The following is a 26,288-nucleotide window of genomic DNA, read 5'->3' on the forward strand; positions in this document are numbered from 1 at the left end:
AGGTTAGCACTCATCTGAGTGGAATTGTGTACGTGTTTACTTGGAAGGGAAGATAAATATCTCGATCCACTCTTGTCATCAGTAGATAGGGAAATATTTTTTAACCAATAGGTATTCAAAATATGTTTATTGAAGAGAAACAGAAATTCAGAGTATTAGAATTAAGAATATCTTTTTAAAGATTTCAAGGGGAAAAAGGGTATTTCAGCTTGGGTGTTAGGGGTTTGGAACAGAAGTATGAAAACCAAATAGAGGGGATGAAGGTGACAGTCCTACGCTAATCTACTTGCTAAAGATCTGTTGAATGAGATAAGAAAGGTGGTTGCAATAGAGCAGTTTCAGGAAGTTTGTTAAACAACATGGAAAAGGCCAAAGGCATGAAGTGGGACATCAAAGAGTGGGAAAGCGTATTTCACTAAATGGAAGAGCATGAAGTGAACATGGTTATGATGACAGATGAGATACATGTCTGTGAATGACTTCCTGAAACTCTCCTTGTTCTGTTAGATTGGTGAGACAAAGACCAGACTTGGGTTCACAGAACACTAACCTCAAACTGTGGCTTGAAACCAATTAAGAGCCAAGCAAGGATTACTCTTGACCCTCTTTGTCCAAATCTCACCTCCTCAGACATAAGTTAGCGCAGACCATTAGTAAGGGGTATCCAGCACGTGCTGAGATTCCCTGCTCTCGGCCATTTCATGAAGGTGGTTAGCTTAAGTTCATTTGTCAGGGCACTGTGTCCATAAGAATCCCTCTCCTGGGCCTCTCGTGGTTGATCCCAGAGCGTGTCAGATAGAGAGCTGATTTGCATGGACAGACAAGGAGGTCAGGGTTTGTGGAACAGAGTTTGGCAGAAATTTCAACAAGGAAGCATCCAGGATGGCAATGTGAGTCATGGCCAGATGTAAGGGGAGACTACATTTCCAACGCACTGCTGGTAATAATTTAAGTTACACTCTGTGTCCTGCCTGCTAGTTTGCAAAGATTTTTCAATTCAGGAGAGATCTCTGCAGCTCTTTCTAATAGTAGTTTAATGAGAAGACATCATGTTATGAGCATGTTATATTCACAGTTAGGCCTCCTTGATGAGTATTTAGGTTCAAAGTCAAATCTGAGGAATCAGCTTCCAATTATACTCATTTGCTTGAAGTTTATAATGAAGAGTTATGCGTGTGTTTCTTTTTGAATTTGAGACAAATTTGGGGAAGCATATGGCAACCATTTTCCTTCTTCCCCCATCAAAATCTGGAGTATAAATATGGGTGTGGAAATTAGAGCAGGCCTAAAAACTGCACTGATTTCCAACCCCCCACATCTACTTGTGGGCTTGAGTGCCAGGCTCTCTGGGAGAAAGCTGGGCCTCGCAGGGAGGGACCTCCCTAAAGGCAAATAGATGGTTGGAATGCTAGTGTGGAAAGACTCATTGTCTCTGGAGCGCTTTCAGTGTGGATTTCTTTTCTTTAGTGAGAGGTAATCATTTTGAAGAAACCTAAATGGTAGTCTATTTCTTGCCTCATGGTTGAAGGTCCAAATGATGCATTTTTTTTCCTTCAAAACAATGACTCCAAGAAAAGATTCAAGGCTGTGGGAGTTACAGAGAGGATGGTATGATGCAGATATTATTGATTTTATTAGAATCCTATAATTGTTTTCTCCCTTTCAGATTAGTGCTCCTCTGGCTACATCTTGCCACCATGATGCACAGGGAACAGAAAAGAAGGACATGTTCTGCGAATCCTCCCCTGCTTTAGAGCAAGGTGGTTACAATCAATTTAGGATGAAAAGCAGGAAGGGCGCCTGGGTGGCTCAGTCGGTTAAGTGTCTGCCTTCGGCTCAGGTCATGATCCCAGAGTCCTGGGATCAAGCCCCACATTGGGCTCCCTGTTCAGTGGGGAGCCTGCTTCTCCCTCTGCCTCCCTCCCTGCTTGTGCTTTCTCTCTCTCTCTCAAATAAATAAATAAAATCCTTTAAAAAAAATAAATCTTTATTTATTTGAGGGAGAGAGAGACAGCATGAGTGGGAGGGGCAGAGGAAGGCGGGGGAGAGAATCCCAAGCAGACTGTGCTCAACACAGAGCCCGATGTGGGGCTCGACCTCATAAGCCTGAGATCACGACCTGGCCCGAAACCAAGAGGTGGCTGCTCAACTGACTGGGCCACCCAGGTGCCCCAGGCAGATATATTTTAAATGTTAAACTTGATGTATATAATATTTTGACTCCCCTATACACACACACACACACACACACAAAATCACTTTCGGCTTCTTAAAAGCTAATTAGTATGATCAAATAATGAGTGCATCAGAAACCTTCTCTCCCACCTCTGAGCTCCCCCTCATGGCGGCCCCTGAGCCCAGCGGTAAGATGAGAGGTGGGGTATAGAAAGAACCAAGCTAAAGTGAACTCTGAATCAATCCAGTAGGGAACGTGTGGGATGAAGCAACAACAAAAAAATGTATTTACAGCCTGTCAATAATAGGTTTTGCCAGCATTTTTTAGACGTTCCAAACCAGTCTCAGAAAATACATGATCCCAAGAACACGAAGAGAAAGGTCAGTCTAAGTCAGCCTAAATTTATGGCTGAATTTGGGAATCACTAATGTGCAGACCACAAACCAAAAATATAAGAACCAATAAGCTTTCTCCTTCTAAGAGTTTGGAGTTTAGAAATTATTTGAAATTATTTTAATCTAGTAATTCCTGATTTTTTTTTCCACTTAAGAACTCACATTTCAGATATCTCAACTAATGTATCAAATGTGTCGCCCAGCAAAGAGGGGCAATACAAGTGGAAATTGATTAAATAATACTTTAAATGGTCTGTCTTGAGCAATTATGCAATTTATGCTAGGCTTTTGGGGATGGTTGAACTCTCGTCACATTGGGAATTGTGATTTAAAACGATGTCTGCATTTTAGGGGCACCTGGGTAGCTCAGTTGGTTAAGTGTCTGACTCTTGATCTCAGCTCACGTCTTGATCTCAGGGTCATGAGTTCAAGCCCCACTCTGGGCTCTGTGCTGGGCAAGGAGCCTACTTTAAAAAATAAAAAAATAAAATAAAATGTTGTCTGTATTTTAAAGATGTGGAAAGTAAGATTCATAGGGATGAAATGATTTACTCAAAAGTAATACAGCTGCTTTGCAACAAAACTGGCAAGAGAACGCAGGTCTCTAAGCAGTCTTGGGCTAGTTTCTGGATGCCAGTGGTTCTCCATGATGCTTTGCAGAACACGAGGCTGAAAGAGAGCAGCAATGTTTTTTTTTTCCGAATTGTGGCTGAATGTTCTCAATTAAAAATTTTTCTCCCATAAAACAATGAATTTTTTGATGTTTTAGGGACTGCTACCACTTTTCTTCTTAATGACAACAAGATGAGTGTGCTAACGTAAACAGTAATTTAAGAAACTCATAAACAGACTTTCATAGATTTCTTTTCCACGGACATATGCTGTGACCGTGCTTCAGTATGGCAGGCATGCAGAGTCCTTTTCCTTTTTGCAGAATTGCCAGGTGTTCCTATTAAATACAAGAGTGTGCAGAATGTCACAGCTTCCATGTGCTGTCAAACCTGAGCCAGTCTGAACTCACAAGCTATGTTGTCAGGCACCTTCAGATTCCTTAAGGTTACAACCAATGGGAACGATTGAAAGGAGGTTTATAACTTATACCCTGCCTATATCCAAGAAGGATTTAGGACTTCTATCAACAGGAATTCATCCAAGTCAGTCTGAAACTGTTCTAAATAAGAGGGTAATACGCTTTGGGAATTTGGTAAGCTGAATGTTATTTCCACATTGGTCACCATGGTGAACACAAATAAGCACAATTGACGGAATGGCAACAAGGCAGGAAGAAAATGTGCTTTCTATAGAATGTGATCTGTTCCTTGTAATGATCAGTGGGGACTCTAAAGCCTGGTCGCAGCATCTAGTCCAATGCCTGATAAATAACAGAGCTTCAGTAATGAGCACAATGGACCAGGGAAAAGTACTATTTTCAGTGGCTAAATGAGAAATAATATTCAGCGATAGGATATCCTGTATGTTTATATTACTTACCTTTGGAAACAAGCTCCGATTCTTTTTCAGGGCAAGTGTTGGGAACACACTGGCTATTGAATCACTTAAGGGTACTTCTGGGAAAATAGCTCATTCTTAATTTCTCAGTCAAGTTAGACAAGAGCTAATTGCAAAAGGATTAAAACCTTGAAAACTGCTTTGTTCAGCTTATTGTTTCAGGTTTCCCTTTGGAGTGTGGATGATGTGTTTATTTGACATAATAAATACCACCATCCGCTTTGTTCCAGGAACCAAAAGGCTATGTGCTTGCCCAAGGAATTTCTTGGTTGTTTATATGTAAGGAAACACTGCTCTGTTTTATTGGATGGGGCCTTTGCAACTTCTTTCTTAAATAGGGAATGCAGAGAGCTCTATTCCCCCCACACACATCTGAGCAGAGAAACCAGAAAATACCCCCTTCCACACTCCAAATGCCTGGCTGTTTTCAACTCCAGAGAGCAAAGTGAATTAACAGTGACTGAAAAACGGGTGTGTTCTTCACTTAGGAACCCAGAGCTTTTCTACGTGTTATTAGCATATCCATTTGGGCCTATGTTCTATATTTCTTAAAGTATTAGATTGGAGTATTTGGCATGTACTATATAGAGATTCGAGAAAGTGAAAAACAAAACAGAACCACTCTATCAGCCAAATTTAAAAGCCAGAATATGGAGGAATAATATAATCACAAATTAGGCAGCCTGGAGTTTTTTTGGGTTTTTGTTTCTTTTTAAACACATACCCTGCCATATGAGGAGGGCAGTTGTGTGAAATACAGGCTTTGCGTTGACTTCGAGTGTATGCAACAGAGCAGTCTTTCCAAACAGCTAAAAGCTCTCTGGTCTCTTATGATTTCCAAAAGGTACTCCTTAAATGGGCATAACCGATGGGTGATTGGCGAGTGAACAACAGAGAAGGCTGAGTCACAGTGACCTGCTGAAGCCAGCCTCTTGTGTGTGTGTGTGTGTGTGTGTGTGTGTGTGTGTAGGAAAGGGGGAGCAGTGGGCAAGGGGCGGTGAAGGGAGGCTGCAAGCTTAGCAGAATGTTTGAACAAGACAAAGAGCAGTTCCAGCAACCAAATAAGGAAGTCAGCGCTGAAGGATTTCAGAATAGAAGTGTGTCAGAGACTCAAGGCAATCTGGGAGAGTAAAAATAAGCAAAGAAAAATGTCAAAGGATTTTTGTTTCACTTACACAAGATATAGAGGGAAAATAGTATCTCCTCTTTAAGCAGAGAGAAACACAAAGTGTATCTTTCCCCTTCTGGTGGCTTTTTGTAGACATGTGTCTGAAGAGATGTTTAGAAACTCTTTGAGCAGCTGAAATAATAAGCATTTCTTGTTAAACATGAAAAAAATGTAAATTGTACATTAGAAGCACTGTAGTATTCCTTTTATGTATGGTTGATGACACTTTGAGCCAAAGATGATGAAAGTTTCCAAGAAGACACAAAAAATATTTTGAATCCCATTTTCGACATGCCCTGAATGCTGAGTTACAATTGTATCCATTGAGAAGAAGCTTACCTCTTAACGAGTTAAATATCCAGTAGACACATTGTCTAATTAAATATGTTGAAAGTTACTGAAGATGTCAGAGGAGGCAATTATGCAGAGAAACTGTCAGTGCCTATTTTAATCTTCTCAGTCTCATCTCCCAAACTCTCCATAGTGGCAAATAATATTTGTTACCAATAATATGAATTGACAGTGATTTTATTTTGACACTTGTGTAGTGTGGGTGGAGAAGAACTGAGATTTGGAAGAATTATTTCAGGACATTCCTAAACATAGTTAGAAACACCTTTTTGTGCTACAAAACCAATAGAGGGAAGTTGTTCCTATTAACGAAGAAATCTATTTATCCTAGCCAGAAATAGGTATAGGGCATTAATCTCGTATCGGAATTTGATTAAATCGTCACTAACTTGGAACTGTTGGCAACTTTAAGGGAGGCAAGTGAATGAATGAACCTACCCTTCTGCTCCCCAAATATATAACTGGCCAGCCCTCAGTTGAATCAGAAAGTGTCAGAACACCGATTAATAGGAAATAGAAGAATTTGCATATAGAGCTGACTGGAGGGCAGAAATGGGGAAGAACACAGCACACAGATTGACCACTGTATCAAGGTGATCTTAGAGTGCAGTACAACCTGGTTCCAAAAATAGCCACTCCTTTTAAATTTAGATATAAACCCCGTTTAATAACCCTCTTCAGGAAGATGTTATCGTCAGGAGAAAATGTTTATCATCACTAACAAAGAATTGGGCTCCTTAAAAAAAAAAGAAGAAGAAGAAGAAGGAGAAGAAGAAGAAGAAAAAGAAGCAATTCAGCAATAAATGTCAGGAGTTATACAATCAGCCTTTGACCCCAAAGTTATACTTTTCAGTATTTGCCCTAGGGAAATAATTCAACAGAGGAAAAACATATAAGCCTGAAAATGTTGGCTGTAGCATTTTTTAAAAGATTTATTTATTTTAGAGAGAGAGCATGGTGGGGAGGAGCAGAAGGAGAGGGGGAGAGAGAGAGAGAGAGAGAGAGAGAATCTCAAGCAGATCCTCTCTGAACACAGAGCCCCACGCGGGGCTGGATCTCACAGCCCTGAGATCATGACCTGAGCTGAAACTAGGAGTCGGACACTCAGCTGAGCCACCCGGGTGCCCCACTGTAGCATTCTTTACAGTTTCAAAAGAAAGAAAGAAACTTAAGAGCCAAAGAACACAGAATGTTGGTCCCCTTGTCTTAATTAATGAAATATTATGCAGCCTCTAAAACTAGTAATGGTAAGGCTGTGAAGACAAAAACATTAATGATAATATAATGATGCTAAAAATTTAGCTTATAAAATTATACACTCCTGGTGTAGCTATGCTTTGAAGACCGGAAAAGACTGTGGAGAAAATAAGAATGCTAGTGTATTATGATTATGGATACATTTTTTTGTTGCTTTTACTAGTTGTATCTTTTCATAATAAACACTTTTAAAAAAATGATAAAAAAACTAAGAGGCAGTTTCCAGGGTAAGAAAGAACTGAGGCTTCAGAGTTTATCTATACCAGATATAAATCAGAGTTCAGTTTGCATAATGATATTGTACCAAAGTTGGTGATTTGGAGAACTGCTTTATTTACTGACTTGATAATGTCAATTATTTGCAACATAGCAAAGCCAGCTGTAGCTGTCAGAGAAGCAGATACAGTATAACTGCAGAGGCTCCTGGGCCATTTCTCTGGGATCTCTCCAGAATAGCTCGGATTAATGCGAAGTAATCAGAAGCTGTCAGAGTTAGTCCAGGATTCAAAAGTGTCACCAGCAGGGCTCCATTTGAAAGAGGAAAAGACACTGTTCCTCCCACACAGGGATCTCCTTTTCAAAGCGCCTGATGGCACCTGGTAGTGCCTTGGCATTGAGAGCTCCAAATTCTAATCTCTGCCCTCAGAGCAGTTCATTTCATCTTTCAGTGCTTCACTTTTGATCCCTCTGCTACTGAAAATAATTATAAAGACTTTCAAGTGTTTAGGAAGCACTTTGCATAAAACAGCTCATTTGAATTATTTACAGGAAAAAATTAATTGAGACTTAGAGCAATGCACAAATTATTTATATACCCAGGCGTCAAAAAGCAGAGAAGCAAAGTAATCTGTCTTTATAGAATTTCCTGTGATGATTTATAATAACTGTATAATAATTATAGATGTTAGCTGTAAACTCATCCAACTCCCTATAGTGCAGATTTGAAAATTGAGACACAGGACTCGAAGTGAATTGTGCAAGATCTGAGTGAGTCAATGGTGGAGCCAACTTGTTTGTGGAATATAGTATTTAAGTCCCTAATGGCTGGTTTTCCATCAAGTCTCTATTTATTGCCCTTCCCTTCTTGCTCTTTTCCTGTGGTGAGTTTAAGTGGCACTTCCATCAGTCTTGTTTTGATAGACTAAGAGTTTAAAAGAGCTTTAATCTATATTCTTGACTTAGTCAAGGTGGTACCTTAACAGTTTGCTTCATCTAGTTACTTATTTGGAATATAAACTCCTTGATGGGGACACGTGGCCATGTTGCTCGGTAATGACAATAGAAATTGCTAAACTCTTGACAACAATATCACGTGCAGTGGGCCACATAATTTACAACAGGTCAGTGAACCCTCACAGCAACTCCATGAGGTATGTAGCATTATTTCCATTTTACAGAGGATGAAACTGAGGCACAGAGAGATTGAATAAGTTATCCAAAAATATCCACCTAGCAAGTGACAAAGTGGGGATTCAGACCCAAAGCCTGAGCTCTTAAATATGAAATCATATGACTTCAGTGAAATCTTTTTGAGTATACACTTAAAGTGCCACAGCAGGTGACAGCTCTCTTCAAAATATCCAAAGGTAAGGGGCGCCTGGTGGTTCAGTTGGTTTAGTGGCTGCCTTTGGCTGGGGTCATGATCTCCGAGTCCTGGGATCGAGCCCTGCATCAGGCTCCCTGCTCACTGGGGAGTCTGCTTCTCCCTTTGCCTCCCCCACCTCCCCGGTCATGCTTACACGCGTGCTCTCTCTCTCTCTCTCAAATAAAGAAATGAAATATTTTTTAAAAATATTCAAAGGTATGAGAAAGAACTTCCACTTTAATTCGGAAAATAAAACTTTGGGCTTCCAAACTTTGGCAATCTGTCAGTTTGAATATGATAATTACAGAGCTCCAAAAATTACCTGCATGAATAAAATTTAGGAAGTAGACATATAAAATTTGAAATGGAAATCAATGAAGGAATCTAATGATACTGTTCTTATATATTGAGGATCTCAGTTTAAATTGTTAAACAGAACTGAATGTCTCTGCAATTTCTTGGGTTATGGGTCCTGCCACATCAATAGGAAAAAAGATTTGGCAGGTCAAATGCTCTGCTTATGTACAACATCCAAACTCCAAGAATAGCAGACGTAAAGCTACACCCGGAATAATCTGTTCTGTAACTTACAGAATGGGAGTGGGGCCCAGGTGCGGCGAGCTCCAGTCCTCTGCTGTGGCTTTCTCAAGTCTTCAATTGCCTGGAATATTTAGTTGAATCTGTTATAGAAGGAATATTTGAAGGAATTACTATGACTCATTCTATACCTCTCCCCAAATTAGTGTAAAATGGACCAGAAGGCTTCATCTTAAATTAAATTTGCATATTTGAAGCCATATATCGATGAACCATATGGTGCTAAAGGTAAAGCTGTAAATGGAAGTCCTAAAGCAGACCCTCAGCCAGACATCATCTGGTGAACTGAGTTGATTACCTAATTTGTTCTCCATCCCTTTCTATCTTAGCTTAAAACTATGAGATACCATGTTTTTTTGGTCGTTTATCCTTGTTAGAAAGATATTTTGTATACGTGTATATGTGTGAGTGTATGTGTTACATATATATATACAAATATGTGCATATATCTATATTTTACATATACAAACATAAACTTTGTACATGCGTTATGACATATAAAATATACACAAAGATAGAAAAGTTTAAAGGATAAGATGAATATAAATATAAAGAGAGGTTTTAGTATATTTTCTCACTTCTCAGTGGATTATCATTGAAAACCACTGCTCTGTGTGATACCCCAATACCCATTTGAAGAGTTGCCACAAAAGTCCTACACCCCCAGGTCAGGGTGGGTTGAACTTAGGCCTGATCTTAGAACCATCTGGCTGAAGAGAACATTAGTGGTCATGCAGTTCAGCCTCTTCGGTGAACAGATGAAGAAAACATGAGACTAAGGGACTTTTGCCTAAATGCCTCATTTCCGAGGACTTAGGACCTGATGAGTTAATTTGTTCTATTAAAAGTCTGGTATACTTGATATTTGTTAAAATGATAGATCTTAAGTGGTCTCACCCCCCCCCCACACACACACACATACACACAAACAGTAACTGAAGTGATGGATATGTTCGTTAGTTTGAGTGTGGTAATCATTATACAAGGTATGCTTACGTCAAAACACTGTATTGTAGGGGCGCCTGGGTGGCACAGCGGTTAAGCGTCTGCCTTCGGCTCAGGGCATGATCCTGGCATTATGGGATCGAGCCCCACATCAGGCTCCTCCGCTATGAGCCTGCTTCTTCCTCTCCCACTCCCCCTGCTTGTGTTCCCTCTCTCGCTGGCTATCTCTATCTCTGTCGAATAAATAAATAAAATCTTTAAAAAAAAAAACCAAAACACTGTATTGTAATCCAATAAGGGGCTAATATCCAAAATACATAAAGAGTGTGTACAACTCAGCACCAAAATAAACAATCCAATTAAAACATAGGCAGAAGACCTGAATTTTTCCAAGGAAGACACAGGGCCCATGGACACATGACAAGATGTTCAGTGAGAGAAATGCAAATCAAAACCATAGTGACATATCACCTACGCCTGTCAGAATGGCCCAAATCAAAAAGGCAAGAAATAACAAGTGGTGAGGATGTGGAGAAAAAGGATCCCTTATGCACTGTTGGTGAAAATGTAAATTGGAGCAGCCACTGTGGAAAATGGTATGGAAGTTCCTCAAAAAGTAAAAATAGAAATACCGTATGATCCAATAATTCCACTACTGGGTCTTTACCCAGAGGAAACAAAAACACTAATTCAAAAAGATATATGCACCCCATATGTTTATTACAATATTATTTATAATAGCCAAGATAAGGAACCAACCAAAGTGTCCATTAATAGACAAATGGATAAGGACTGGATAGGGAGAACAAATGTACACACACACACACACACACACACACACACACACAGGAATATTATATTGCCATAAAAAAGGATGAGATTGTGCCATTTGTGACCACGTGGATGGACCTAGATGGTATTATGCTAAGTGAACTAAGTCAGCAAAGAAAGACAAATACCATACGATTTCGCTTATATGTGGAATCTAAAAAAACAAAAACAAATAAAAAGCAGAAACAGACTCATAAATACAGAGAACAAACTGATGGTTTCCAGAGGGGAAGGGGATGGGGGCTGGGCAAAATGGGTGAAGGGGAGTGGGAGATACAGGCTTCCCATTATGGAATGAGTAAGTCACAGGAATAAAAGGCACAGCGTAGGGAATATAGTCCGTGATATTTTAATAGCACTGTATGGTGACAGATGGGAGCCACACTTGTAGGGAGCACAGCATAATGTACAGAGAAGTTGAATCACTATGTTGTACAGCTGAAACTAATGTGTGTCAACTATACAACTCAAATTTTAAAAAAGTTTTAAATCACCATGTTGTATACCTTAAATATATGCAATTATTTATAAATCATAGGTCAGTGAAGCTGGGGGAACAAAATCAGTTTTCAGAAAGTAAGTCTGAATAGATACGCGATAACGCTGAACTGAATTTAGCCGTTGTTTAACCAAATAGCGGAGCTTTCTCGGTAGCAAGAGAACTCTTATTCTCACCATAAACAACTTGAAATTGAAAAAGAACTCCTTAGGAACTTAAGAAGCGAAAGGTAGAGCATTTTGCAGAGGAGGCTGAGTGACACCGGATCAACAGAAGCTCTGGGCAAAGCGGCTGTCTAAATGGGGGGTAACCCAGGAGGGATTAGGAGCTGCTTGCTGACTTGGCCTCACGTGCTGCCGTGTTGTAGCCTTCAACCTGAGGCTAACTCGTTCTTCAGACGCAGCCCGACTTCTAAGCGCTTGAGGGATTTTTGTTAAGCCTTTTAAGGGTATCCAAATGAATTAACTATTGTGCTTCACCTACGCTCCAGTAATTCACGTTCAGTGGGCAGTTTTATTTTCCCAGATGTGCAGTTGGTTCACAGGGGAGTTATGAGTAATTAACTCGTAAAAGAAACGTCCAAGTGAATGAACAACTGCAAAGCACCTGTTGTTAACAGCTGATTTTGTCTCCTCGCTTAGATTATAAAGAGCTTGAGAACGTGAGACTGTGTTTTCTTCTTTTAAAACCTTGTGACACCTACTGATTTAGGTTCACACAGAAGACACTGTGAATAGAGACTAAGTGGTAGAGTTGGTCTTTATAGCTCATGAAAGGAAAGTGTCAAGGTTCAGACAAACATCAGCTACCTAAGATTAGAGCTGCATTATGACCTTCGTGGGCCCTCGGCATTTTTGCCTTTGTGCGTCCCATTCTCCATTAAAAAAAAAGTTAGAATTATATTTTATAACTGCATTGGCATAGAGATGAATATAATCCAGGTTAGATTCATTATTATACAGTCGTCATTATAATACTGACATTCATTTTTTCCTTCTGAGTATAAAAATATTTAAAATAAAAAAGTTTTTTCTGGGCTGCCAAAAGTGTTGTGAGCCCTAGCCACTGTATCTACAGTGCCTAGTGGATAAATTGGCCCCTCCTGAGATTATGGACACGGGCGCTGCATAAATCACAAATGGCCTCATCTATTTTTACCCTCATTGTAATAAAGACCATTGCTGCCCCCTTTTAACTTCTTCTGTTTTTCTTGTTGCTTCTCTCTGAGCAACAGATGGTTCAAGGATGAGCAGTCCCCTTCTCCTTAAGTAACACCACATGGCCTTGAAAAGTGGGTGGGCTGCACCCCCACCACCACCCCCGCATGCTCTGCTAGGGCTGTTCATGCAGGGTCTTTTGGCCATATTGTGATGACTCTGGGGCAGGTAACTGAATGCAAAATTAATTCCTCTGTGATGCCCGAAAGACTGTGCCTTTGTTCTCCAAAATGGAGGCCACTTGAGAGGATAATTTTTGTCAGACCAGTTTATCCATTGCCAGGACACAAGGTTTCGTTAAGTGTCATACACTGGGCAAACAAACAAGGGAACAATGACACCAAAGTTATGTCAGGCTTCTCCTTGTGCCACCCACAAGCGCAGACAGAATAATGTTACCACCTATAAGCTAATGAACTAAACGCAAACATGGCGCTAAAACGTGTATATACCTGTTGCTAATAAATTAATCTCTAATGAAGCTTTTTCAAAATCGAGATAACAATTTGCAGAGGGTTTGGTTTTCAGGAAGCAAGACTGAATTTAGTCTTTCTGATTACTGTCTTTCTTGAATTAAAGACTTTACTTTCTCAATCTTAACTTTGTCAGCTTTGCACAGAAATTACACTTTTTAAACTGGTGCTCTAAGCTCCCATTTCCCTCAGTGTACTCTTCTCTCTGAACTTTGTTCATGGGCCATGTGTCATTAAAACTCATTACATATAATGAAAGACATGGCCATTTAAAAACATTTATAGGGCACTGGCTTCTCTGAATATAGCGGATTGAACCAAAGTTTAATTCGAAAAGTCACTTGATTATCATCCCAATCAAGTGGCCAAATTGCCTCCAAATCATTTAACTTTGTCTTAGGTTACTAAAAACAGACACACAAATATGATATGCTGATATAAGAATAATGATCTCAATTCTTTGGGACAATAGGACTCTCATTCGCGTCTAATGAACTCATGCATAAAAATCTTGATTTTTATCTCTTGAAATCTAGTATTTCATTGTGTCTATGGTGACATGATCTAACTTATTTAATGGGCCCATCACAGGCAGTATCAATATTATTAGGTCAGTTGTTTTAACTGTCAATCATATAAACTGTATATCAGATAAATTAATTCTTATAATTACTGTTACCAAATATTTCCTCTTATGAGTTTTAGGATCTACATTCAGGGAATTTTCCATTGTGAAATGCATCTATTACGTTTCTGTTTTAAAAGAAAATTTAATTAGAATATTGTCTCATTCTCTTTCCATACTAGGGTCTCGGTTTGCACATTTTATCGTGTCAAAGACATATACTACAAAATAATCTCCACAATTCTTAGTAGGTAGATATCTCTGCTAGCAAACTTTTCATCGCTGCAACCAAGCAAATCCCTGTGTATTTCCCTAATGAGGAAAATTAAGTACTTTAGAGAACATAATCCTATTAATTTGAACCAGAGGATTAGTTTATTAATTCAAGGGAATGTATGCTCAGGTTTAGGATGTAAAGGATTTGGTAGAGGGGAGATTGCAGAATTAGGGAAAATAGGCCCAAATCCCTCTTCCTGGTAGACGCGGTCTCCTGTCTGTATCCTGTTGGAGTCCGCCGTTTCCTCTGCATGTAAATCATCATTCTGAGAAAGGCATTGCAAACCCATGGCAGCTCCATTACCGAGGTAGTTTCACTTCCTGTATTTCTGGGCACAACACGGAATGATGGCCGATCTGTGTGTTTTGGAAGCATCCAGAGCTGTCTATACGAAGGGAACACAAGACTCCTTATTTTGGTGTCACCAGAGGCAGTAGTATCAAGAGAATCCACTGACGAAGTTCTGTCACCTCACCCATAACCTCATGAATTGCCAGTGAGATTAATCTAAAATGTTGAAAATGTGCAATCCTAATCTGATGATGTCATATTTATCTATTATCAGTCACTATATTTGTAAGACACAGCTTAAGGTTTTTCTTATGCGGGACGAAGCTAAACTAACCAGTCAACTGATAACAGTATTTCCCCATTTACTCAGGAGAGTTGCATAAAAGGCAAATTCCTCCTTTTAACTCTGCGTTTTCAGTAATCCACGTGGAATCTGTGAGTGATTCCATCAGAGCCAGCATAGCTCATTTGATTTGGAAAAGGATACTCAGTAATGAGTCAGATTCTGCTGTGGATGAAGCAGGACATGTTTAGAAACTGCCTTAACTATTTCAGGTCAAACAAACACTGTGTAGAAATAAAACTTTGCAATAATAAATTACTGATTTATTGACGGATATCTTAGTGTCCTGAGATTGTTAATGGACTTACCATAAATATATGTTTTTCAGTCCAAATTTATATTCTTTGGAGTTTGGGTTCTGGAGTTAACAATTTATGTTATTGTTCCTCCACTTACCCGCTCTGTGTCCTTGGATAAATCGCCTAACCTCTCTGAGCCTGTCTTCCTCCTCCATGAAGGGGGGCATGGCAGTAACAACCATACTTCCCCATGGGTTGTCGAGGAAGATAAAATGTGAGAATGCACGTGAAGTAACTGGCATAGTGTCAGCACAAAGTAAAGTTCGGATTACTATTTTTTACTCTGTTCCTAACTAAATACCGTATTGTGTAAAATACATTCCTGAGATACTATAAGGCTGTAAATGTACGCGTTAAAAAGGGGATAAACCAGCCTCCACCTTCTCCACAAACACCACACGAGGCACTACACAGGCACCTCTCACTTCGGCTTCTCAACGGTAATCCCAGGTAAATTCCTTGACCTCCATTTTCCAGGTGAGAAAACAGAAGCTCTGTGAGTTTGAGGTCATGGCAACAGCCTTTGATTGACCCCGGTCTGTGTGGCTGCAAAGCCCATGCCCTCTTCAGGATACCGTCCTACTAGCTGATCTCCGCAGGCCCCTGCTAGCTCCGATTCCGTGATTCCTCTGGAGTCGCGCAGAGGCTCAAGGCTTACTTTGCTCTCGCAAGCGCAGTCTGTTCTGTTGTTTGCAAGTTCATGATCTTTTCTACATTCCACGACTGCAGACCTTCTGGTTGTCATGTTCCCTCTCATGTACTGTTTTATGTCCGTTGGGTTCTAGTCACATTTAACACAAGTACAGACGGTCCCGTTTCTTTCCCCCTGTCCTTTCTCCCTGCTCTTAATAAAAAGCTATGTACAAACCAAAGAGCCAGAAAGTTATCTTGGCCAGTGGAATACATTAATTTGTTTTTATGTTGAAACTGTGAATTGCCCTTGGAGGTTTGCCCTGAACCTCCTCCCCTAATAGTCTGTATTCATGATCACATAATGCACAGTGTTTAGCCTTTTGAGAAGACACACGTTTTCATTTTTTAAAGATTTCTTACTTTTGTTAAAATAATTTGGTAGTTTTTGATATGGAAAAAATGTGTTTCATAGAAAATGCTGCAATTAATTAGAAAGGTCCACATTCAGAGTGGTCCAAGATTTTTTAAAGGGGCTCATTTTAAAAATGAATAAAATAAAAAGTTGATAGTAAGCATTCAACTCTCAGAAACGTTTTCCCGGTAATACTAATTGGAACCAACATCAGATGAAATCTGTAATTGCTCTACTATTTTCCTAGTCTTGTTCTTGCTGGCGGACTGGGGTTGGGAACCCTTGCAAAAAAGTAGTATCTAAACGAGAAGAAGTGGTCCATCCAGCCGCCAAGAGTTTGTACCTTTTAAATATATAGCAAGCGCTACACCAACAAGGTTTTTAATATCATATCAAAGCACCAGAAATGAATGGAAGGATTCCCTTATGCTGAATTGATATCATAACATATTGTACACACCCCTGATCACTCTGAGAGAATATATAACACAAGCCGCCTTATAGGAAATGTGCCAACCCCAAACCCAAAAGTTACGAAAATCTCGAGTTTTTGGTAATTTTCATTAAAATATTATTTTAAGCAAAATGCCTAAAGATATACTAACATTCTTTTATTGCTACATATTTATAAAAGGAATGAAAATACAGAATTTGGCCTTAACTTATAAGTTAGACAGGCACGATCGAATCATTTAGAGTTGTGGTGGTAGTTTTTTGAATGGACATTTGGTGAGAGGATATTGCTTTGCTAACCCATTTACAAAGTATTGTTGCCTCTGCTGAGCATATGTGAGGTAAGTGCTGTGTAGTACCTGTCAGCAGTTATATCTGTAGATCTCCTCTCATCTATGGTTTGGCTGCAGTGCCAAGATCTTGTTGGTTCAGTGAACACCATTTGTTTTTAGTTGTCTTGTTGTTCTTTTTAGTTTTTTAACCACCTGTGTTTCACCTTCTTCACTTGAGAAAATATGAAAAGAACACGTAAAGGAATGGCTTGAAGGATTGCCTTCACCCATTCCACATTTCTCTCCAAACAACCGAACCTTGAGCAAGCTATTTCATCTCCAATTACATTTATACATTGGAAGCCATAGATCGGTGAGCCAAAAGCATGCTAAAAGTGAAGCTAGACTCAAAAGTCCTAAAACAAAACACTTTAAGTCCTAAATGCCAAATGCTCCCAGGGAAGCCAGAGGGGATCCCAAGAGTGCAGCCCCTGGGCAAGTAAAAGTTGATCGCATGTTTGTTCTCCGCCCCTTTCATCTTCCCTTAAAACCATAAAACTCTTAAGTTTCAGCTAAGGGAGAAACAGTCTAAAGAGAAGGTTGTTGATCAGAATCCTCAGTGAGTACAAGAGGATGAAGTGTTCTTTTTCAGGCTTGGCAGAAATTCCTATCAGTGCTTCTACTGATAGTAGTTTTCACAATTCTGGAACTCGCCAAAGCCATAGCTAAGATGTATCCACGCCTCCCACACTTCATGCATAAAAACCTTAAAAGTTGAAAGCATTAACGTAGTCAGTGTTTTGTACCAGCTCGGAGAAAGGAAAACTGGTCCACGCGAATGCTGCTTTTGGGGCTTCTATAGAAGGAATAAAGCAGATGACAGATCTAAGGGGTCATCCTTCTTTTGCTCCCTCTTGAGAGTGAAGGAATTGGATGTTTTCTTGCAGATAATCAAGCCATCTGTTCCACCCTACGCACCCTCCCACGGTGGGTAAACATGTACAGTGGTAGGAACCCATGCTTGTCTAATTTATTCCTTCTGTGTTCATGTTGAGAATGGAATACAGAATCATAAAATCACAAAATTTAAGAACCGAAACTTTAAAATTCATCAAATTAATCCCATTATTGTGGAAATAAGAAAACCCCAGAGTTCCACAGTTAAGGGCACAGGTTCCTAAATCCTAACTCTCATTTTAGAATTCTTGCTTCGCTGTCACACTGCAGCCTGCAAGAAAATCCCATGATGCGCCAAGTGATGTCATTGCTGCTGCCCTAATGGCCATTTGACAGGGGAATAAGCAAACTAAAAAGTCAAAGAAAGGCAAAATTTAATGATGAAATACTGAGTTTTTTACCTGCTTGTCCTCTCAAAAATTGAAAAGATGATAGTGCCTGGTGTTATGCCTAGAAAGATGACTACAGCGTATTATAGGTTAAAAAAAAAAAAGTAGGTTACAGAATCATATGTAAATGATGATCTAATCTCTGTTTTATTATGTGTTTAAATACACACATGAAAGTCTGGAAGCAAAGACTGTAGGCTGTTAACAATGTTTATCTCTGGTAGAGTTACAGGGAAACATCCACTTTGGGTTTATTTGAATATTTTACAGACATCATTTTAAATTTACCAATAAAGATATTTCAGAGAGAGTATCTGGCTCAGGGCTGTGAACCTAGAAACCCTATTGTTCAGTATTAATGAAGATAGGGATAAAATTAACTAGATAATTTAAACATGTGGTCCACTGGCTATTCAAATCTAGTTGGCATTATTGGCATTTACTTGAAAGGGCCTTGGCACAACAGATATTCAGTAAATGTTAGATATTAACATTCATTCTTTGATTTTATTGACAGTTTATTGTGTGTGAAAGAAATCTGGTTTCAGTGGTCAAGGACCATACACTCCAGTAGTAACAGGACAGAAATAACTGGTAGTGTGCTAACCTAACCATTTGAGGATGATGCACAGAGCGAAGATGTCCTTAGCTGAGCTGGTGCAAGAAAGAATTGCTGGTCTGGCTTTAGGGTTAGGCCCACAATAAATCACAAATTTTACACTGGAAGTTAATTCAGGATTCAAAACGTTCATTTCCTACTTTAAAATACTCTGCAGACATCCCCAGGTAGTAGTAGCTTGAAACAAGTGACTCAGAGCCTCTTGTAGTTTATGACAGAAGAAAAAGACAAGATAGGGACCACGTTGCTAAAATATTGCTAAATCAGAATGAGTTACACTTCTTACCCTAAGGGCTCCTAAATTTACTCACTCATTTACAGTCAGAACAGAGTAAGCTAATTAATGGAAATCTAGAAATTATCTTCTTACTTTAAAAAAGGAGTGTACTGCAAGGTTATTTGCACTTTCTTATTTAAATGCTGCGCTCTTTGCATGTACCTGCAAATCCGTAGCACCCCAGGTAAATGTGAGTAGCCCGCAGGAACTGGACCCTCCCCCACCCCAAGCCTCAGACCCGCAGTTTCAGGCCTTCAGGGCTGCTACCATTCCACCACGGGCTTCCATTCCAGGCCCCAAGAATGTTGGCCTAGAGTCAGAGTCATTGGACATTTCTTCTTAGTCTATAAAGGAAAAACACAATAAAAAACTAGGCGGAAATCATCCTGCCTTGCAGCCAACATCTCCACTGGCCTAGAAAAAAAAAAAGTTAAAAACGTTCCCATTATCAGTTCTTCCCAAAAGTTCCGAGAAAGCCCGATTCCTCGCTTGCTGCCCCAAGCAGAGGCAGCAGAAGGATGCAAAGGGCGGAGCGCGGCCCGAAGGAGGGGGCGGGAAGCCTCCGCTAACCTGGGGGCCGCTAGTTGCGGCTTGCGCCACGCCTCCTTTGAGGACTCTTATTTTGAAGGACCACAGGCAGCCGCTTTTCAGAGACTCACTGAGTCACGGAGCGGAGCAGCGCTGCTGGGTATATATTGCCGGTACCTGCCTGTGGCCACAGCCCACTGAGCCCGCGGGACTGGGAGTTAGCAGCAGGGGCAAGGCCCTGAGATCCGAGGTAGGCGCGGGGGGAGTCGGCCCCTCGGCTGATAGAAATGTATGAATTAAAGGGAGCGGAGGGTGTGGGGTGGTAGGCGAGCTGGGGGTGGGAGGGCTTTAGAAGAGAATGAGGGGGTGGGGAGCGGGGAAGTCGAGCAACTTCGAAATGCAGTTTCTACCGGTGGAGGGTCGTTTCGCAGAGCGCCCTCCCTCCCCTTGCTGGATTAGAGCAGGAACCACTGAAAACAGTTCCAGATGGGAATTTTGCTTCATCTTAAGGGGGTCGGGACTGGAGATACTCTGCTGCCTTGGATGATCCCTCCCTCTCTTACAACCTTTTCTGACCCCATCCCTCACTTATTCGGAGCCCCACTTGTACGGGGATCAAACCTGTTGTGGAAGGGCAGGAAAATGAGGCTGGCAGAGAGAGATTTAAGTGATGAGGGGATGACCTCATTCCCTAGCAGCTGCGGAGTGGGGGAGTTGGTGGGGAGGGTACATAGGGTCCATCCGTCTGGAGCCAAACCAGGGCATTGCGCCCTTGCCTCTCCCCAGTCCCATCCTCCTTTCTTTGGGAGAATTTACTCTAGGCGCCATTCAAAGAAAGTTTGCTTGTCACTTGGGGGCTTTCCCCCACCAGGGGCCGTGGTAGGCAGGCAGTAGGCTCCTCTTGCAGGGCTTGCTGGTGAAGGGGGGGTCCGCAGCTCCGCCCCCGCCGTCCCCTGCGGTAGCTGCTTTGTTAGCCAGAGCGCGGGGCGCGGGCCCCTGGACGTGGCTGCAGAGTTAGCGGCGTGCGCCCGCCACGGCAGAGCCAACGGGAAAGGATTGTGTGAACGGTCAGGCTGGCCTTCTCTGGTATGCTGTGTGTTCAGAAATCCGGGGCGCAGAGCTGGGGGCTGGATCCTGGAGGAAACGGACCCCATTCTGGAACTGGGGGCTTTTCCCCTGTTTGTCTTATTTAACATTTGGGGAAGTTCTGTCCCGATGTAAGTGGTTCAGAGTCCAGAATGCAGAGTCTGGCCACTGGAGTCTGGTGAGGCTTGGGACTATTGCACTTGCTGGGGACTGAAGGGGGCGCACAGGCATCTTTCCACCCAGCTGAGCTGGTTCTTGCTCCTGTAGCAGGCCTGGACGAGCCTAGCCCCCTTGCTAGTTTGCAGGCGAAACATCAGGATGGGTGTGCATTCTTCAGACTGGGGAGTCGCTAGAGCCCTGCGCTGGCTGGATCTACATTGTGATTTGCAGTCACGGAGAACTAGTATGACAAAGGCAGAAATGGACGGATCCAAGTTTTTGAGGCATGAAATATAATACATTTCGGTTAACGAGCATTTGAAAAGCTGCAAAAGCTGCCGTCACCACCTTTCCCGCTCCTCCCCCCACCCTCCAGGCTCAGCATTGGTCTTACCAACTTTGGAAACTGCCAAGTTTTGCCTTTGAGGACACGTTCTTAGTTGTGTTATGAACGCTCCTGTCAGAACTGTATCAACAACTGCCACTGAGGAAAAATTGTCCAGCTAATTGTCCAGGGATTTTGGTTTGGTTTGCTTCTGGAGCTCACAATACAAAGGCACGAGCTTTTTTACTGTGTTTTTACATCCTCAAGGAAAGGGGATATTATTTTCAAGATCTGGCAGACAGCGAATTATTGATGGGTTTGTTTCTATTGATTGATAGAAGAGACAGTGTGAAGTATATGCACCCTTATGCCTTAGAGTGATTACCTTATTGTACATTGAACAATAAATGTCTGATGAGTAGGCAAGAGTTACATAATCACCAGATATTTCAACTAATTCCTGAGCTTTATTTTTCTATTTTATATAAAATAAGATTTATTGGATACTTTTGTTGTCTTTAGAATAAGGAGTGAGGTGCCCACACTACATCCATTAATAAGGAGCTAGGCAAGTCGAGCAAATAAGAAAACATGCCAACAGTCTAACCATCTCTTCAGCTGTGTGAAAACTTGATAATCTGGGTGAAGAGCATGGGTAGATGGTTGATAATAACATAGCTTTATTTTGGGGGACTGCTGGAATCCATGAGTCATAATTGTGACAGCTGGTATGGTAAAGTAGCTCGCCAGCTTTAAATGGCGTAATAACTGCGTGTGCCGTCTGTCCCAGGTGAGGACCTTGACTGCGTAAACAACAGATAGATAAATGTCCTAGTTAGGGTAGCCCTGGTATGCTTCAGTATGTCCTTGTGGGCTCTAGGGTTTAGTTGACTTTTAAAACTGTTTAAGATAACAGACTGGAAATCGAATGCCACTTACCACATTGCACTGTGGTTGATCTCAAATACTTTATAGTATTGTCATCTCTGTAGAAGAGCTGTAGGGTTTGTACTACTTTGACAATGGTTGCTTTTTATCCCCCAAAACATTATTTTCCCTAGACTATAGTAATTCTTGCACTCTACTATATTTGAAACAACTATGTATTACTGAAATACAAAGTATTTCCTGGAACTTATCAAAGAGTCCACACTGCTCAAGGTGCTAAAGACATTATTTCAAGAGGAAGTTATTAATTTGTTCGAACAATTGTTTGATTGTTACTCCCACTTTCCACAGTTTTTTCACAGTCATTGGGAACTGTAAAAATGTATTAGACGCTGTCTTCCCTTCTGTGTATATCTCAACACAATTTTGCATCAAAACGTATTGTACTTTTTCAGTATTTATTTCAGATGATCCAGGTGAACATTGGGTAATCAAAGTTCACTGTGCTTCTAAAACTGCCTGCTATGCAGTCTCTTGCCAAATAATTCTCTTCAAGGAGATGGGGAGGGAAATAGACAGACACCAAATATACACTTTCAAAATTAAAGATATGCTAAAAGAGCACTAAACTCTTTGAAGGTGTTTCCAACACATTAAATGTATTGGCTCATCCAAATAATATTCTTTTGAGACATGGAACAAGAAATGGAACTCTACCAGATTTTAAAGAAAGGTGTGGGGAAGATAGGCATTTTGTCCAGGATCATACAAACATAAAATTGAGGCACTCAATTCTGCCTCGTTCTGTGTCCCAGGTTTTTGGCTCTAGAAAATCCCTGTGATGTTGCAATTCAAGAGATTTTTTTTTTTTTAACAGGGAAGTTTTGTCTCAGATTTTGTCAAAGGATAAAGAATTGGAAGTGGTAGATGAGAAAGGTTTCATCCGAGGAGATTTGACGAACAGAGAGCAGTAGCGCATGCTCGCAGGAAAGGCTTGGAGAGAAGATGGAAATAAGGAAGACCTGAGGTGTCAGGGAAGGAGAAACATTCTAAAACGAGTGGCCTCGACAGCTCTCTGCCCAACCCGAAGCCATGGACTTCTGAGCAGAAAGTCTTAGCTGTCTTACTAGTTACGTGCGTTAGGGTTAACTGTGAAAGGTAACATAAGCCATCCCAGTTAGGCGAGCCTCTCTGACGAGTATATTTGGGGTAACGACTGCAAAGAAACAAACCGAAAATGTGGGATGGTTAGTTAACGTCTGTTCTCGGTCTCCCACTGAATGTGCACTGGCCCAACTGCCAAAGCTTCACCACTGTAGTAAGCTAAGATGGTGATTTTCGCAGCTTGGCATGGACTTTAGGAAGGCGTAGAGGCTTATTTGATGGAAAAGATTTCCTCCTGAGGGAGAAGCTGCCATTCGCAGACAAGGTGTGTCAGCCAGAAGAAATGAGCAAATAACCATTTTCTGGTTTCTGTTGGCAAAATGTTGCATTTTTTCCCCTATGTAAGTGTTAAAAATAGATTCATAGGAAGAGACACAAAACCAAGTAAAAAGAATAGACACGGAAGTTTCACCAATGGGAGAGGAGAGAACTAACCTTTGTTGAATAGCTGTCACTAACCAGGCACGGCTGGATGTGTTGCATTCTTTCACCACATTTCATTCTCACAAAATTCTCTGAGCTAGACCCAACACATTTCCTGGTATTCTAGAACTGGGATCGAGAATGCCAGCCGAATAGAAACGAAGTACCATAATCCTCAGCTTGCTCCGGCTCTGCACGACATTTGTGTTATCTGTGAAAGTGTCAGCCTTGCTGAGAATTCGCCGCCCTCACCTTTCAGATGGGTTGGATTCTGAGTGTGGGTGTGTGAATTGGTTGCTGGGAACTCTGAACATACTTTGTCATTGAAATTAGGTCTCACTTTGTGGTTAGGTTCCCAGGACAGCCCAGAAATCATAGCTGAAATATTCTGCTTTATTAATAGTACCATAGAATCGAGCCACTATATATAACATGGTTTTTGTGGGAAAATGCACTCAACGCTCCAGCTTGATTTTTTTTTTAAGGTTTTTAATACCAGCAACAATGGCTAAAATGACCCCACCTTCTCTTTTTCCATTTAAACCCTGAAGGGAAAATAAAGGTACAGAGAGGTACATTTCCTTTCATACTCCCCTTATGCTAACAGAGACCCCACCCTGGAGCTACAGAGCTATGGGAAGAGGGGATCCTAGCAGTAGCTGGCTTTGTATCAGCAGAGGGGGAAGAGAAGACAGCGAAAAGGACCCGGGTAATAAGGCAGAAGTGAGGCCCCCCACTTGTCAGCTGTGGGATCTATTTTGGATGGCCAGTCAGTACAGACTGCCTATTGGTTGATATTACTTCCTTACTAAATATAATTTTTACCACAGAACCTAGATGTAGACATCAGCACTGCCTACTTGTATGTTCATTATTGTTAAAGTCAGGGTTAGGTTTTGAATGGAATCTTTAATAATAGGAGGAAAGCATATTTATAGACCTTTTATTTTTCTTCTTGATGCCAGTCCACTAAATTCCCAAATAAGTACCTGTTTGGAACTGGATAAACTTAGGGTAAACTTGAGTGCTAATGTATAATTATTAGATTCTAAATAACCATATAATAAATGCCATTTTTTGGGCATTTCATACAGAAAATGTGCTAAAATGTCTAGAGCATGCGCGTGCAAGCACAAGCAGGGGGGAGGGGAGTGGGAGAGGGACAAGCAGACTCCACAGGGGCTCGATCCCAGGACCTTGGGATCATGACCTGAGCCGAAGGCAGATGCTTAACCAACTGAGCCACCAGGCACCCCAAAAATGTTTAACACACATTGTCATTTAATCCCCACCACAATCCCATGCTGTAAGTACTGTCAGCGCCACCATCTTAAAAATGATGAAGGGGAGACTTCAAGAGGGTCATTTGCCTGTAGGCACACAGACCAGAAATGGCAGGGCTGGGACCTCATTAATTCAGATACTGTTGAGCAGGTGCCCTGGCTACTGGCTAGACTCTGGGAATAAAGCAGTGGACAAATATGCAAAAATCCCTGCCCTTGTGAAGCTTATAGTCCAGTGGTTAGGAGACAAACCATAAACAAAATAAACTAAACATCCAGTGTTTCTGGTAGAGTTATATGGGGAAAAATAAAGCCAGGGAGGAGGACAAGGAATGCCAGGTGAGGCTTGCAGTTCGGGGAGACAGAAATACAGCAGAAGAGTGGCTCAGAGTCGACAAAAAGAGCCCAGGAGTGCTTATGCTATTGTTTCTCACAGCAAACCGTTTTATTTTGCAACACGGAATGTTTGAGTATGTGCCATCTTCATCAGTCCCTGTAAATACCCCAGCAAGTGACTGGGGAGCGATCCAAGAGCAATAGATGAAGGTCTTGACCTCGTGGATCCAAAGGCCAGTGGGATCCGGTGCCCAGGCGGAGCCCTTGCCTTAGCAGAGCGAGCAGAGACAGCGCGGCAGTCGCGCTGGGAAGGAGGCAGTCTGCGGGCCAGGACAGAAGAGTGCACAGAAGGGGCCCTGGGAGCTTGTGGCCGTTCTCTACGGTGTTTCTGTTTTCTCCGTGAACTAGGAAGCGCTATCCTCAGTGGAGGGCCGAACGAGGGAGCGTTTGAGGGAAGTGTGAGGACAGAGGATGGTGTGAAACAGACACCTGGGAGAGGAGGAGCCTGAATTTGGCTGCAGAAATGGACACGCAGGGTCTGCCCAAGGTTGAATTCTGACTCAGCATCGACAGTGTGTTGGACCTCAGAATTCTGCAGTCATGAGGAGAAGGACTGTCTTGTCTTTATCCGTCACTTCCATGGACCAGAGCCCTACACTTAGTAGATGGGTGGTCAGTGTTGAGTAGTTGCTCTAATAAACCTCCTGTCCACGTATCCAGAAATTTCCTTTACATTTCCTATCCTAATCATCACATTAACCTCACTCTACTCTGAAATGCTCACTTACAGTTCCTAAAACAGCACTTGTACACCAGTTTATTCCTAATTATTTCACTGAGTTAATCTCATCTCTCTAACATTAAGATAGAGTTTTAGACTCTGAAAGAACTCTTAATGGTATGCCCTTCTTCCCTCCTTCCCCGCTCTCTCCTTCCTTCCTTCCTTCCTTCCTTCCTTCCTTCCTTCCTTCCTTCCTTGTTTTTTTTTATTACTCTCCAATAGCTACCTAAATCAAACCTCATTCCTACCAGATTATGCCTTTCTTGAGGGCAACAGAGATGCCTTCTACTTCTGTTTTATCACTGGTGAGTGGTTAGCACACCGCCAGGGCACTCTATAGGTAGTCAGCTAGGAAACAGGAAAACCAATTGCAATGGTTAGAATAACACAGGAAATAGATATTGGTGGTCTGAGCTAAGTTAGTGGTAAAGCAAGTGATTGAAGTAATTGGATCTGGGCATGGTT

At 41.4% G+C, this 26,288-nt stretch overlaps 1 protein-coding gene across 3 annotated transcripts in view; it reads left to right on the forward strand.

Moving 5' to 3' along the window:
- Positions 1–26,288, forward strand: part of PALLD (palladin, cytoskeletal associated protein) — a 370,015-nt gene that overhangs the window by 265,476 nt on the left and 78,251 nt on the right. The window contains exon 1 of one of the 3 annotated variants that reach the window (XM_040626429.1): positions 19,556–19,628. The exons of the other annotated variants lie outside the window; for them this stretch is intronic. The gene's annotated coding sequence lies outside the window, so the exon portion shown is untranslated. Of the gene's footprint in view, positions 1–19,555; positions 19,629–26,288 lie in introns of those variants that run through there. 3 annotated transcript variants of the gene reach the window in all.

The sequence above is a fragment of the Ursus maritimus genome, unplaced genomic scaffold (assembly GCF_017311325.1).
Source record: "Ursus maritimus isolate PB19 unplaced genomic scaffold, ASM1731132v1 scaffold_11, whole genome shotgun sequence".
NCBI lineage: Eukaryota > Metazoa > Chordata > Mammalia > Carnivora > Ursidae > Ursus > Ursus maritimus.